General features: G+C 34.4%; 1 pseudogene; it reads right to left on the bottom strand.

Annotated features, from left to right (window-relative positions):
- Window positions 1–4,745: 4,745 nt before the first annotated feature.
- LOC114208982 (type II iodothyronine deiodinase pseudogene) lies at window positions 4,746–5,447 on the bottom strand (annotated as a pseudogene).
- Between the last annotated feature and the right edge of the window lie 9,690 nt (window positions 5,448–15,137).

Genomic DNA, 15,137 nt, shown 5'->3' with positions numbered 1-15,137 from the left:
CCATATGCTGTCTACAAAAGACTCATTTTGAGCCTAAAGATACATCCAGACTGAAAGTGAAGGGATGGAGATCCATCTTCCATGCCAATGGACCTCAAAAGAAAGCTGGGGTAGCAATTCTTATATCAGACAAATTAGATTTTAAGCTGAAGCACTGCTTTTTATCATTTTCTGTAGTGTATGTTTGCTTGTAGTGATTTCTCTCAAGCTTTTGTTTCTTGAATACAATTTTATTTTGCTTGAATTTAAAAAATGGTTTCACTTTGGATAGGATTATAGTGTGATTTTGCTTCAAAACAACATATATAGCATGATGTTGATCTGTTCTTACAAATTTTATAATGAGAAGTCTGTGACCATTCTTATTTATGTCCTTTTGTATTTAATATTTCTTTTTATCTCTGGATAGTTTGAAGACTTTCTTTTTATCACTGGTTTTAGCGTTTTGATTAAAATGTGACTTGCTATCATTTATATTTTTATTCTCTTGTGACTTATTGAATTTCTTGGATCTTTGAGTTCATAGTTTTCTTTAGATTTGGAAATTTTTGACCTTTTTACCTTCAAATAATTTATCCTCTCTTCTCCTGCCCCAACAATATATTCGCTACCTCTTTCTGAAACTCCAATTACGCATATTCAGTGGCTTGATATTTTCCCAGAGGTCACTCTTCATTTTTCCATTTTTCCTCCCCTGTGTATTTAATCTTGAATACTTTCTATTGTTATTCAAGTTCACTGATTTTTGTACTAAATTTGAAATCTGGTTTGGTAAATACTCCATCTTTGTTCTGCTTAAAAGTGGTCTCGACTATTCTATGTTCTTTACATTAAAAAATTACAATCTGCCTATCAATTTTTCTCCCAAAAAACTTTTGAGATTTTAAGTCAGGTTTTGTGGAATCTATGGATTAATTTTGGGGGAATTGGTAAATTAAAATTAGTACGTTTTGTGATACATGCACATGGTGTATTTCTCAATTGATTTAAGTCTTTTCTAGTTTCTCTTGAAAATGTTTTCAGCATCATAGTCTTACCAATCTTTTGTTAGATTTAATTATGGGAATTTGATGTTTTATGTTGCTATTGTGAATGGTCTTGATGTTTTATTTCCCATTTTTGTTATATAGGAATATGTTTGATATTTTAATATTGGCCTGTATATTAAGACTTTGCTAAATTTATTTATTAACTGTGACTTTATAAATTCCTTAGGAATTTCTTCTCACATGATTATGTCATCTTCCAAGAAAGGCAGTTTATTCTTTCTTTTCAATATGTATGACTTTGATTTTTCTTCTGCCTTACTGCTTTAGCTAAGACCTCTAATGTTGAGTTGGGGTGATGAGAGTGAGTATCTTAATTTTTTTCCCTTGATTTTAAGAATAAAGGATTTTATATTTCACTATTAAATATGATACTATGTTAGGCCTAGATTTTTCATAGCTACCCTTGGAGAAGGTTTTTTTCTATTGCTTGTTTGGTGAGAGATTTATTATTATTATTACTGTTATTATCATTATTAATGCATGTTGAATGATTTCAACTGCTTTTTCTATAATCTATTGAGATTATCATATTTTTCTCCATTAGTATGGTTTTCAGATGTTAAGCCAACATCTATAAATAAAATGAATCCCATTTGTGATATATATATCACATATATATAGTATATATATAGTAGTTGGTTCTATTTGCTAACATTGTGTTTAGAATTGCAGTGTTCCCTCTCATGAGAAATTTTCATCTGTTAATTTCTTTTTATCTTTCTTTCTTTCTTTTTTTTTTAGCCTGGCCTTGAAACTAGTTTAGCTGGTCTCATAAAATGATTTGTGAATCAGTCAGTTAAGCATCTGCCTTCAGCTCATGGTCCTGGGGTCCTGGGGTCCTGGGATGAGTCCGGGTCAGGTTCCCTGCTCAGAGGGGAGTCTATTCCTCCCTCTCCCTCCATCCCTTCCCTGCCCTCCCGTTACTTGTGCATGCACTCTCTCAAATAAATATATGAAATCTTTAAAGAAAATGATTTGTGATGTACTCCATCTATATTTTTTCCTTCTCTGAAAAGTTTGGCTAAGACTGGTATTCTTTCTTCTTTCAAAGTTTTGTAGATTTCAACAGTGAACCTATCTTGCTTATGGTTTTCATTGTTGGTAGTTTTTTTTAAATTGCAGATTAAATTTATTTAACAGTTATATTGACATCCAGATTTAAATTTATTCTTGGATGACTTTATTCAGTTGTTTTTTCAAAGAATTTATCCATTTCATCCAAGATTTTAAATTTATTGACATAAGGTTATTTATAATATTTTATCTTTTCAAATGCCAGTAGAATCTGTAGTGATGCCTTCTTTCTTATTTCTGTTAATTTTTTCTTGATGAGCCACTCAAGGATTTACCACTTCATTGGCATTTCCAAAAGGTGTTAGGACTTTCTGTTGAGCCTCTTTATTTCATATTTATTTTTATTCATTAATTAATGTTCTTACCTTTATTAATAATCTTCTCTACACACTTTAAGTTTTATTTGCTGTTTGTAATTTCTTGAAATAGGTGATTGGATCATTGATTTTCATCTTGAGTGATACTGTCAAATGAACACTTTAAACACACGTCATACATTTAGATATGCAGAATCAACTGAACAACTTTTCAACTTTTAAAATTTGACAGCAATGTGGATTAATGAGGAATTCTTTCATGATAAATAGATTGTTTATTTCTTTGCCAAGTAATTTCTAGATCTCATGATGAATATAGAAGTGATTTTAATAATTATAAGAATATAATCTTGTCAATATCTTTCAGTGTTGTATACAAAAAATAATTGTAGCATAGTGTAAGGTAACAGTACTACTGGCCTCCATCAGAAAGATAGAAGGATCATTAGTCTTTAGTTAGGAAAAAATACATGATGTATGAATAATGGCAAAGGCTTTGACAAGAACTTGGACAATAATTCAAATGAAATAAAGCAATGGAAATTGCTTATTAAATGGAAATTCTTTTTTCTATGACTTTTTTATGATTCAATTATTAATGGAATGGTCATAAGAACCTTTGATTGTACATATCAATACAACCATATACTGTGATTTGACAGCATCCTCAAATTTATAATAAAAAATTTATACAAAATTAATTGATCTATTCTTTGGGGGTTATGATATTTAGATATTATAGGTAAAACTATAATATCTTTATTTTAAAGAGAAATGTGTGTGTGTGTGTATATATATATATATATATATATATACACACATATATAGCAATTATAATGATGTAGATTACTAGATCTCAGCTAATTAGAACAAAGGGAGACCCCAGTCCAAATTTAAATGTAAATGGGAATTCCAGTTCGTCAGATTCCATGCCACTAAGGGTTGCCTTATATCAAAGCCTCTGAAATTATTAATGAGAATTGTCTCAAACTAACTTTCTCTTCCTCTATTTTATAACTGAAGAAATCTTATTTATTTGCACCTATGAGAACAGTGCTATAGCTGAATGGCCTGGGCACCTACCTCCCACAGCAGCTGAGAATGTATTTATTTATTATAAAGACTATGTTATGAAAAGAACATAACCATTGTTCTTTATGGTTATGGAGACTGAGACCAAGAATGAGTGGGGCCACATCATAATTGTAGGAATGGAGGGACAGACCAGCACCACTGAACCTACTGGTTTTACATTTAATCAGTATCATGGGGTATAGTTCACCCACTGAAAATATACATACCACAAACCTGTTTCAAAAAGTAATTATTTCTAACAAAGAAGCCTCATAATTACAAATAATGAAGTATATGGGTTTTTTTTTTCCCCTTCCTCACCCTTTTTCCCTCAATCAAGGAGTATATGATAAGTACATTGATTTCATATGTACATTCTCAATGCTAATTTCAGTTGAGCTGCTTCTTTTTCTGGCCCATGTATGTTTTGTGTTTCCATGTTTCTGTGACTAACAAATTAGTCCCACTCTCTATAGCTTCAAAGTGAAACCCTGTGAAGCCTCCTCATCTTTCTGCCTCCTGTCCCTAGCTTGTCAATTTGATTTTCTTCTTAGGCTTTCCCCCCTTGCCTAGAAAGGAACCCTCAGATTTCAGATAATCATCCTAATCCCCCAGGTAGGGATCATTCTTGATATCTGCAAATCCACTTGTGAGTTCTGGGATATTTAGACTGGCATAGAGCACCACATGGCTAGAAATTAGAACAGCAGAAACTACTCAAACACTGTTAAACACGAAAGCGCTAACCACAAGAACTGGGCTCAAGGACTCATTATAAGTAAATATTGGGGAACTTTCCAGATGGGCTCTATCCATGATGAATAAAGCATAAGCAATACCCCTTATTCTAATAAGGACAATAGTTCCCTAACATAGTAGTTATTCAGTTAAGTCTTTTCTTCAAATCCCAAAGCATGCATCAGCTGTATTATTTCTTTCCCAAGGCAGAATGAACACATGTTGAAACAGAGTTTCTTCCTCTCCATCTTGGGATCTTTTCACTCAGGGCTTTTTACTAGGAAGAGATGTGCTGGGGCTACTAGTTAGCCAAATGCCATTTGAGTGGTAAAAGGAGTATGGAAATGTTAGAGGTTTATGTTCTTCTGACATGTAAATTCCTCTCTTTCAGCAAGACAGTGGGATTCAGTTGAAATAGTAGATTCAGTTCTTAGTTTCCTTTCCTTTACATAATTTTAAAAAAAAACTCTTTTACAATCATACCTTTAACCAGTTAATCTAGATTTCATCTTTTGCTGAAATTCTTCTCCGGCCAATGCCAGACTTCTTGAAGGTTGTAATAGAAAGGGCCCTTTCCTCCCAGATAAGCAATTTTCTGTCTCTGCACAATACACACACGTTCAAAGGCTACCCCATAAGCTACATTGGCATTATTGCCCATATGGTCAGTCACAACTCAGCACTGAGGTGGCAAGGAGAAATGCTCCAGAAGCTGGTGGGCTGTTGCACAACGGTCTTCCTGGTTCTGGTGCTTCTTCACTTCAAAAGACAAAGAAGAATCACCAGGGACTGCCCGACCATCTGAAGGATGAGCCTCATTAATGTAGACCAACAGGAAGTCAACCACTGATGGGAATTCTTCCACCAGTTTGCTGAAGTAAGACAGCTGGCTAGTGAAAGGAGGTCAAGTGGCTGAGCCAAAGTTGACCACTAGTGGGCGCTGAGGGCCGACAGAGTCAAGAAGGTGGTACTCGGCTCCATCGACCATCTTCACCTGGGCACCATTTCTACTGCTGTCACCTCCTTCAGAATAGGAGACATGCACCACACTGGAATTGGGGGCGTCTTCACCCAATTTCACCTGCTTGTAGGCATCGGGGAGGAAGCTCTTCCAGATGCAGCTCATTCCCTCTGAGGTCAGCATGCGTCTCCACTCCCTGGCCTTGGACTTGGAGTGGCTCAGCAGCAGCACCATGTGCCCCAAGTCACGTGGAGCAATGGTTCAAAACCAGTTTATTTTAACTTCAAAATGTTTATTCTATCTAGATCCCAATGCAGGGAAACAAATGAATGGAGGAGCAGGGGCTCAGCTCCTGGGATTCCTAATTCAGTTCTTCCCACCTTGCTGTACTCTGCGTGTGCACACTTTTTGTTGCTGGGAGGTCCCTATGGTGTCTCTTGTAAGATGATCAGGTCAGGGTCACCACTTGCCTGGAACGGCCAACAATCCTTATGCCAAGGGATGAAAGATTACTCCAAACTTTGCTGTGAAAGAGAGGAGAAGGCAAGAGGATCAATGCTCAGAGACAAGACCTTAAATGGAAATTTGACAAAAGAAATTCTTGGTATTGTATTTTGCAGATAGGAATACTATATTGTGTTCACACTAGCAAACAATTGTTAATTAAAGTAAAAATAACTTGTTTGCTAGAACTTGCTGAAGAAATAAGCATTCTCCTATGCTTTTACCCTTCAAGTATTTTTACATAGTATTTGTTGTAAAAACAGTCCTTTCATTCTACTCGGAGGAAGAAGTCAAACTGATGAGAACACAATAAAAACTGGGTTTTTTGTTTGTTTAGACAATTTATCTAAAAAAGCCTGTTAGATACAGTCAACGCTGAGAAAAATCTCAAAGGGATTATGCTGAGTATAAGAAGGCAAATCTAATTTAACTATGTGCCAAAAATCCCAACACTATTTAATGGCATAAACTATATTTTACAACTAACAATATAAAATTCACAATGTCTGTCATTTAATAAAAAATGAAGAGGCATCTAAAGAAGCAGAAAAATAAGACTCAAATCCAAAAAAATTATATAATTGACCTATTGGATATCATGACAGCTGATATAATTAGCAGACAAGGACTTTTAAACAGCTATCATAAATATGCCCCATATGTTCAAGAAGAGAAAAATATGAGCATGATGAAAAAAGAGATGGAAAAAGCACAAAAAAGCATATATTTAGAAGCCCAAATGGAAGGTCTCAAGTTGAAAATTATAGTATCTGTAATTAAAAACATATGGATAGGATTAATAGCAGATTAACCAAAGATCCATAACCTTGAAAATATGGAAATGGTAAATATCTGAAATGAGGCAGAGAGACAAAGATAATAGGAAAAAATGAAGAAAGTGGTAGTGACTTCAGGAGTAATATCAAACTGTTTATATAAATGTAATTGAATTCCCAAAAGTAGAAATGGAAAGAGGGGTCGGAAGAGAATATTTAGAGAAAAAAATGTTGAAAATCTTCCCAAATGTGAAAACTAAAACCCCACAGATCAAAAAATCTCACAGATTTTTGTGTTCTTTAAAAATCTCACAGATGTTCTTTATATTCAAACCCAAATTTGAATATAAAGAACATCACACCAAGCAACATCAAAATCAATTCCAGGAAATCAGTGATAAAGAGTAAATCTTAAAAACACAGAAAAAGGCTCATGATGGAGATACAAAGGTAAGAGTGACTGCAGATTGATCATCTGAAAATATGAAAGGAAAAGATGATGTAGTGATATTACTAAAGGACTGAATGGAAACAAAATCTATCAATGTAGAATTCTTCACAGATGAAAACAATTATTTTTAAAATGAAGGCAAAATAGCAAAATAAAGATATTTTCCAAATAAAAGGAGAGAGAATTTATAACCAACAAATCTGCACTATACAAATTGTTAAAGGCAGTTCTTCGGATAGAAGAAAAATGATAGCAGATGGAAATTTGGGTCTACATGAAGCACTGAAGACTCCTGGAAATGGGAAATATGTGGATACACTTTAAAAAATTGTTTCTTCCTATTCAAAATCTAATGAAAAGATAATTGTATTAAACAAAATGGGATTTATAGCATATATAGAAGTAAGATATATGGCAAGTAGAGCACAGTGTATGATGGCGGATAATGGAAGCAGGTTATTATGTTGTTACACAGTATGTGAGGTGGTGTAATATTTGAAAGGTGAGTGATAAAATGCATATTGTAAAGCCTACAGCATAAAGTAAAATATAAAACAAAGAGATATAGCTGTTAAGCTAATAATGGAGATAAACCGGAATCATTAAAAAAAACAAACTCAGGTAATCTGAGAAAGATGATAAATGGAAATATTTAACAAGATGATAGATTTGAACTCAATCACATCAATAATTAGTGAGAACACTAATAAAACACTAATTTAAAAAACTAGATTGGTTTTATTATATCAGTGTAGATTTCACATTAAAAAATTACCAGAAATACAGAAAGACATTTTATAATGCTAAAAGGACTAATTCTTTAAAAGGACATGACAATCATAAATATTTTTTCACTTAAGAGTGCTTTTAAGTGGAGGAAGGGAAAAATAATACAACTAAACACTGAAATAGACAAATCCAAAATTATAGTTGAATTATAGTTAACAATATTGTATCACATATTTGAAAGTTGCTAAGAGAATAGATCTTAAAAGTTCTTATCACAAAACAAAAAATTTTGTGGGGTGCCTGGATGGCTCAGTCGGTCGAGCATCTGACTTTTTTCTCAGCTCAGGTCTTGATCTCAGGTTGTGGGTTTGAGCCTCACATGCTGGGTGTGGAGCTTACTTAAAAAAATGTGTAGCTATGCATAATGATGATGTTAACAAGACTTATTGTGGTAATCATTTCACAGTATATACAAATATTGAGTGATTATTTTGTATATCTGAAGCTAAAATGCTGTTTGTCAGTTATATCTCAATAAGGTATAGTTGGAAATTTCAACACCTTTTTCTAAATAATTGAAAAAAATGAAGCAGAAAATAAGTAATAATATAGAAGACTTGAACATTGTCAACCATTTTGACTTAACTTGGATTTCAGTAAGACTCCATCCGATAGTACCATAGTAAACATTCCTTTCAAGTATATGTAGGTCATTTGCCACTATAGGCCATATTCTTGGCTACAAAATAAGTTTCATGGATTATTGAGATGTCAGTAACAGAGACTGAATTTACACCAGTGCCTGAAATAAACAACAACTCGACCCAATATATGAAACAAAGGTTTTCGAGAAACTGGAGGTCAAGAAATGAAGGACAGTGATCTCTGAATGGCTGTAAACAGAGGAGGTGAGCCCTATGTGTGTTCCATCTTATTCCCTTGTTAGAGCTATGGCTTTGGTATAAGGAAGGGAAACCTAGGTGGATACTAATGATCTCCCTGATATGAGAGACTATGAGGAGACCAAAGCAGCTAGAGGTTTCAGGACAAAATGCTAGTTTTGCCAGATTAATAGAATCCAGACATAGATGCCACACACATAAGGTCAACTGATTTTTTACCAAATTGCCAAGATAATTCAGTGAGGGAAGTATTGTCTTTTTACAAATGATGCTAGAGCTATTGGATAACTGTATGTTTAAATTATTTTTTCAAAATTATCCTCACAGCATATATAAAAATTAAGTTGAAATGAATCATTGACCTAAATTTAAGAGCTAAAACTTCCAAAGGAAAACAAGAGAAAATCTTTGTGGTCATGGAACAGGAACAATTTCTTAAACAGGGCACAAAAGCATGAACTAAACAAAGAAAAAAAATAAGATTTTATTACGATTTTTACCTTCAAGAGCCAGTGTTAAAAAAAAAGGTAAGCTACAGAGAAAAAATACTTGATAAACACATATCTGAGAAAGAACTGTATTCAGACCATGTAAAAAACTCTTCAACTCTATAAAAAGATAATGAGCAAAACATTTGAAGAGACTTTTCACTAAATGAATATATGAATGACAAAAAAATATAGAAAAAATAAATGTCATTTGTCATTAAGGAAATGTACATTAGAAACACAATGAGATGTATCTACATACCCACTAGATTGCCTAAAATTAAAAATACTGAGGATACCAAGTGTCAACAAGGATATGGAGCAAGTAACTCAAAGTCTTGTATGTTGTTACCAGGAATCAAATTGTATAGTCACTTTGGGAAACAGTTTAGAGATTTCTTATAAAGTTAAACATATGGCCCAAGAATATCACCCTAGAAATTACTCAAGAGAAATGAGAAAGTATGTCCTCAAAAATACTTTGTAGGCAGGGGCATCAGTTAAGCAACTGCCGACTCTTGACTTTGATTCAGGTCATGATCTCAGGGTCATGAGATCGAGCCCTGCATTGGGCTTATGCTGGGTAGGGAGGCTGCTTAAGATTTCTCTCTCTTCTCCCTCTGAAACCCCTCCACCCCATTCTCCCTCTCCCTCTCTCTCTCTCTCTCTCAAAAAAAAAATACTTTGTAGGCAGATGTTCACAGAAGTCTTATTCATAAGAGTTACAAACTAGAGAAAACCCAAATCCCCATCATCAGATGGATGGCTAAGCAAATTGTGTACGTTTATACAAAAGAACAATATTCAGCAATAAAAAACCCTAAATGCTGATACATGAAATATCATGGATGAACCTCAAAAGAATTTAACTAAATGAAAGAAGCCAAACACCAAAGAATACATATCAGTTGTAGGTTTTCACTTATGTAAAATTCTTGGAAAGGTAACACTATAGTGGCAGAGAGGAGTTCAGGGCTTACCAACACCTGGAGCAAGGGGGGGTGGTTAATAACAACCATGGTGCTGGTAATAGGACTGTATATGTTTGGCCAAATTCATCATACAATACCCTTAAAATAAGTGAATTTTATTTGATGTAAAATATACCTCAGTTAAACTGATTTACAAGAGAGAATTGGGAAGGGCAAAAGAGAGTGAGGATGCACCACCTTGGAGGAGGTTTGAGCAAAGGGAAGCAAAGTTTTAGACTGGTGCAAAATCCTAAGCACCAAGCTCATTTAATACTTTAGGTTCACAGGTCCCAAACGATCAAAATAATAGACTATTTTAACCGTTTAATCAGACTTTATCTAATTGAAGAGCCAAAACATTTATTCTTAATTGGAATAATGTCCTTTATGATAATAACTAAGTCATATGGAAATAAAATCATTAGACCATTTAATTTCCAGATTTTGTGATTAGTATCTTTCAGGCCCTGTTTGGCAAAATACTTGCATTAACTTAATCTTTTTAAATACAGCATTTTATCAAATATTGCAGCAAATTTTAGATTAAAATTTTTGACTACTAGAGAAGGCCTCAGAAATGAACTAGATGAGGCGCCTGGGTGGCTCAGTTGGTTAAGCGACTGCCTTCGGCTCAGGTCATGATCCTGGAGTCCCAGGATTGAGTCCCGCATCGGACTCCCTGCTCAGCAGAGAGTCTGCTTCTCCCTCTGACCCTCCCCCCTCTCATGTGCTCTCTCTCTTTCTCATTCTCACTCTCTCAAATGAATAAATAAATAAAATCTTTTTAAAAAAGAACTAGATGTCTCTTAACTTTTATTTATTGTAATTCATTAGAAAATTTCTTGAAGCATATTTTTCTATTAATCAGCTACTTACAAATAATGAGTATATATTTTGTCAGCAGGTACATGGGGGATTTCTAGCAAATTATTTACCTCTGGCAAGGGAGAGACCCTTAGAGAATACATTTAAAATATTATCTTACATGATTAGAAATCTTTTCTATGCAGTTAAAACTTTTTGGAAGAGGTGCTAGAAAGTAACCAGGCCATTAAACACAGACAGAGAGAATTAAAATCTTTCACAATGAAAGGGGCATCAAAATGTCCTCACCCTTAAATAAAAATTTTATTTATTCAGAAAATGAATACTGAATGCCTGGGTTAGGGATTAAGCACATAATGATGAAAGCAGCTCTTATGGTAAGTCATTGTTAGGGTCCCAACCATTGTGGTTTTCTGGAGTTCCTTAGGATGCAAGACTTCTAGTGCTAAATCTGAGGCGGTGTAGACACAGAGACCTAGACTTGCAGAGACAGAGAGACAGAGGAATAATTACAATGAAGAGAGGCAGAGGAATAATTACAATGAAATGTGATACATGTTTTGATAGCTTTAATAGAAATGTATCTGTCAGTGTTAGATAAATCGTACAGAGTCTAGTCTATTCAATGCTCTCCTCTGGGGGATAGACCATGAAATCAGCCTGCAAACTGTCTCCCTCCTTCTCTGCAACTGTCCCTGCTTTCCTTTGCACAATTTGTGGTTCTATGGGGAGGACTGCAGAGATAAAATGTTAATAATCATCTTACTCTTGAATGTCTGTGGTGATGAGCTGCATGTTTTACATCAGGGTTAGTTCTAGGTCTTTCTGCAGCAATAACCATGAATTTTGTTGCTGGCCTCTTTGTTTCATAACATCCAATAAGAGCCAGTTGATAAATTCAACTGTTGAGAATCAGAAAAAATAAGATAGCTATTAACCAAATCATTCACTCCTAAACCAGAATTTTTTTTTCTCCCAAACACTTGGGAAAAGCCTTGACATGTTCTTGGAATCCCATTTAAATGGTAGCAACTAATGGAGTCAGAGTAGATAAACTTCTACATTTTAGCTAGTATTTAAATTTCAAAACCATTTTCATGAACATTTTAGAACTTTATTCACAGTTGGAAGAGTGGCAAGTGTAGACATTAACAATACTCTGACTGGGTGAGAGTTGAATATCGCAGAAATATCCAGGTTCACAAATCGGTTTTGTTTGTTGTTATTATCCTAGGGTCGTCACATACGGTGTTCTGATATAATATTTTTCCTTTTGCTCTTGGGACCCTGTTTAAGAGATTCAATTAAAAGTGTGTGCTACTTTTTAAATCAGATTATTTGGGGCTTGTGTTGTTCTTATTGAGCTTCAGGAATTCCTTATATATCTTGGATATTAATCCCTTATCAGATACATGGTTTGTAAATATTTTTTCCATTCTGTGGATTGCCATTTTACTCTGTTGATCATTTCCTTTGCTGTGCAGAAACTTTTTAGTTTGATGTGGTACCATTTGTCTATTTTTTCTTTGTTGCCTGTGCTTTTAGTGTCATATCCAAAGAAAAAAATCATTGCCAAGAACTGTGTCATGAAGCTTTTTTTTAAAGTTTTCTTCTAGAAGTGTTAAAGTTTTAGTTCTTATGTTTAAGTCTATAATCCATTTCAAGTTGATTTTGTATGTTGTAAGATAGGAGTCCAGTTTCATGATTTTGCTTATGGATATCTAGTTTTCCTAACACCATTTATTGAACAGACTCCCTTTTCCCCTTGTGTAGTCCTGGTGCCCTTGTCAAAGATTAGATGGCCATACATGCATGTGTTTATTTCTGTGATCTCCATTCTGTTCTATGGGTCGATATGCTGTATTAGTTACTATAGCTTTGCAATGTATTTTGAAACCAGAAATTGTGATACCTTCAGTTTAGTTCTTTTTTCTCAAGCTCACTTTGGTTATTCTGGATCTTTTATAGTTCCATATGAATGTTAAGATTGTTTCTCCTATTTCTGTAAGAAATGCCATGGGATTTTGATGGGAATGACACTGAATTACTTTGGGTAGTATGGACATTTTAACAATATCAAGTCTCTTAATCCAAGGACATGGGATATCTTCCCATTTATTTGTGTCTTTTTAAATTTCTTTTATGAATGTATTGCAGTTTTCAGCACACATGTCTTTTACCTCCTTGGTTAAGTTTATTGCTAAGTATTTTATTCTTTTTGATGTTATTGTAAATGGGATTGCTTTCCTGTTTTTTTCCCAGATAGTTCATTGTCAGTATATAGAAACACAACTGATTGTTGTATGTTGATTTTGTATACTGCAACTTCATTGAATTTGTTTATTACATATGGAAGCAACCTCAGTGTCTATAGATAGATGAATGTGTAAAGAAGATGTGAAATACACACACACACACACACACACATAAATATACATACACACACACATAAATATACATACACATACATATAGGGGAATACTACTCAGTCATAAAGAAGAGTGGAATCTTGTCATTTGAGACAACATGGATGGATCTAGAGGGTATTATGCTAAGTGAAATAAGTTAGACAGAAAAAGGCAAATGCTGTATGATTTTACTTATATGTGGAATCTAAAAATAAAACAAAACAGACTCAAAGATACAGAGAACAATCTGGTGGTTGCCAGAGGGGAGGAGACAGGCAAAATTGGTGAAGGGGATTAAAAGATACAAACTTCCAGTTATAAAATAAGTAAATCATGGGGTTGTAATGTACATCATAGGGAATATAAGCAGTAATATTTTAGTAACTTTGTATGATGATGGATTTATCATAGTGATCACTTTGTAGTGTACATAAATGTTGAATCACTATGTTGTACACCTGAAACTAATATAATTTTTTATGTCAACTACACTTCAGTTAAAAAGACACAATGAGATCACCTCATATCTATTAGGATGGCCATTATAAACAACAACAACAAAAAACAACAAGTGTTGCTGAGGATGTGGAGAAATTGAACCCATGTTCACTGTTGGCGGGAATGCAAAAATGGTGTGGTCATTACGGAAGACAACCTAGAAGCTACTCAAAACTTAAAAATAGACCTATCATATGATCCAGCATCTCATTCCTGTGTATGTGTCAAAAGAATTAAAATTGGAATCTTTTAGAGATATATGTGTACTCCCATGTTCATTACAGCATTATTCACAATAGCCAAGATGTGGAAACAACCTAAATATCTGTGTAGAGACAAATGGATTTAAAAAATGTGGTCTAGGGCACCTGGATGGCTCAGTCAGTTAAGTGTCTGCCTTAGGCTCAGGTCAGGATCCCAGTGTTCTGGGATCAAGTCCTGCATCAGGCTCCCTGCTCAGCAGGCTCCCTCTCCCTCTGCCCCTCCCCCTGTTTGTGCTCTCTCTTCTCTCTCTCTCTCTCTCAAATAAATAAATAAAATCTTAAAAAAATGTGGTCTATACATACAGTGAAATGTTATTCAGCCTTAAAAAAGAAGAAAATTTTACTATTTGCAAAAATATGATGACCCTGGAAGACATGGTGCTAAGTGAAATAAATCAGTCACAGAAGGACAAATACAGCATGATTCCACTTACATGAATAAGTATAAAATAGTCAAACTTATAGAAATAGAAAATAGAATGGTCATTGCTAGGGGATGGGGCAGGGGAAATGGGGAGTTGTTCAATGGTTATAAAGTTATAGTTATAGAAGATGAGTAAGTTTTAGAGACCCATTGTGCAGCATAGTGCCTGAAATTAACAATATGCTGTTGTGCACTTAACACATTTGCCAAGAGGCTCCATCTCATGTTAAGTGTTCCTATCACACACACAAAAAACAAAGGGACACAAGGAAACTTGGAAGTGATGATTATGTTTATTACCTTGATTGTGTGAGGATATCATAATGTCCAAACTCATAAAATTGTATAAATATGTTCAGGGTTTTTTTTTGTCTGGGTTGCTACATCAGTTATACCTCAGCAAAGCTGTAGGAAAAAAAAAAAAACAAAAAAACGTGTGCTACTTAGCCATTGAATGCACTGTTCTTTCCCTCAGGTGGCACTCCCCATTGTGCCATCTCTACTCAGTATTTCCGATAGAAAAGTAAGGAGGCATTTCCCTTCAGCCACATTTTGGAGGCCTGGCTTGCATCAATCTTTTATACTCTTTTCTAAAAGGAAGAATAAGACACTGCTGGAGAGTGGGCAAAGTTTAGCCACATAGTTCTTCATGTCCATATGCAAGCTGCACTTCTTTCAATCTTAA

The sequence above is a fragment of the Eumetopias jubatus genome, unplaced genomic scaffold (genome assembly GCF_037043125.1).
Source record: "Eumetopias jubatus isolate StellerSeaLion01/CBP00866 unplaced genomic scaffold, mEumJub1_p1.0 scaffold_1, whole genome shotgun sequence".
In the NCBI taxonomy this organism is placed as follows: Eukaryota; Metazoa; Chordata; class Mammalia; order Carnivora; family Otariidae; genus Eumetopias; species Eumetopias jubatus.
This window is presented reverse-complemented; position numbering and strand designations above follow the sequence as displayed.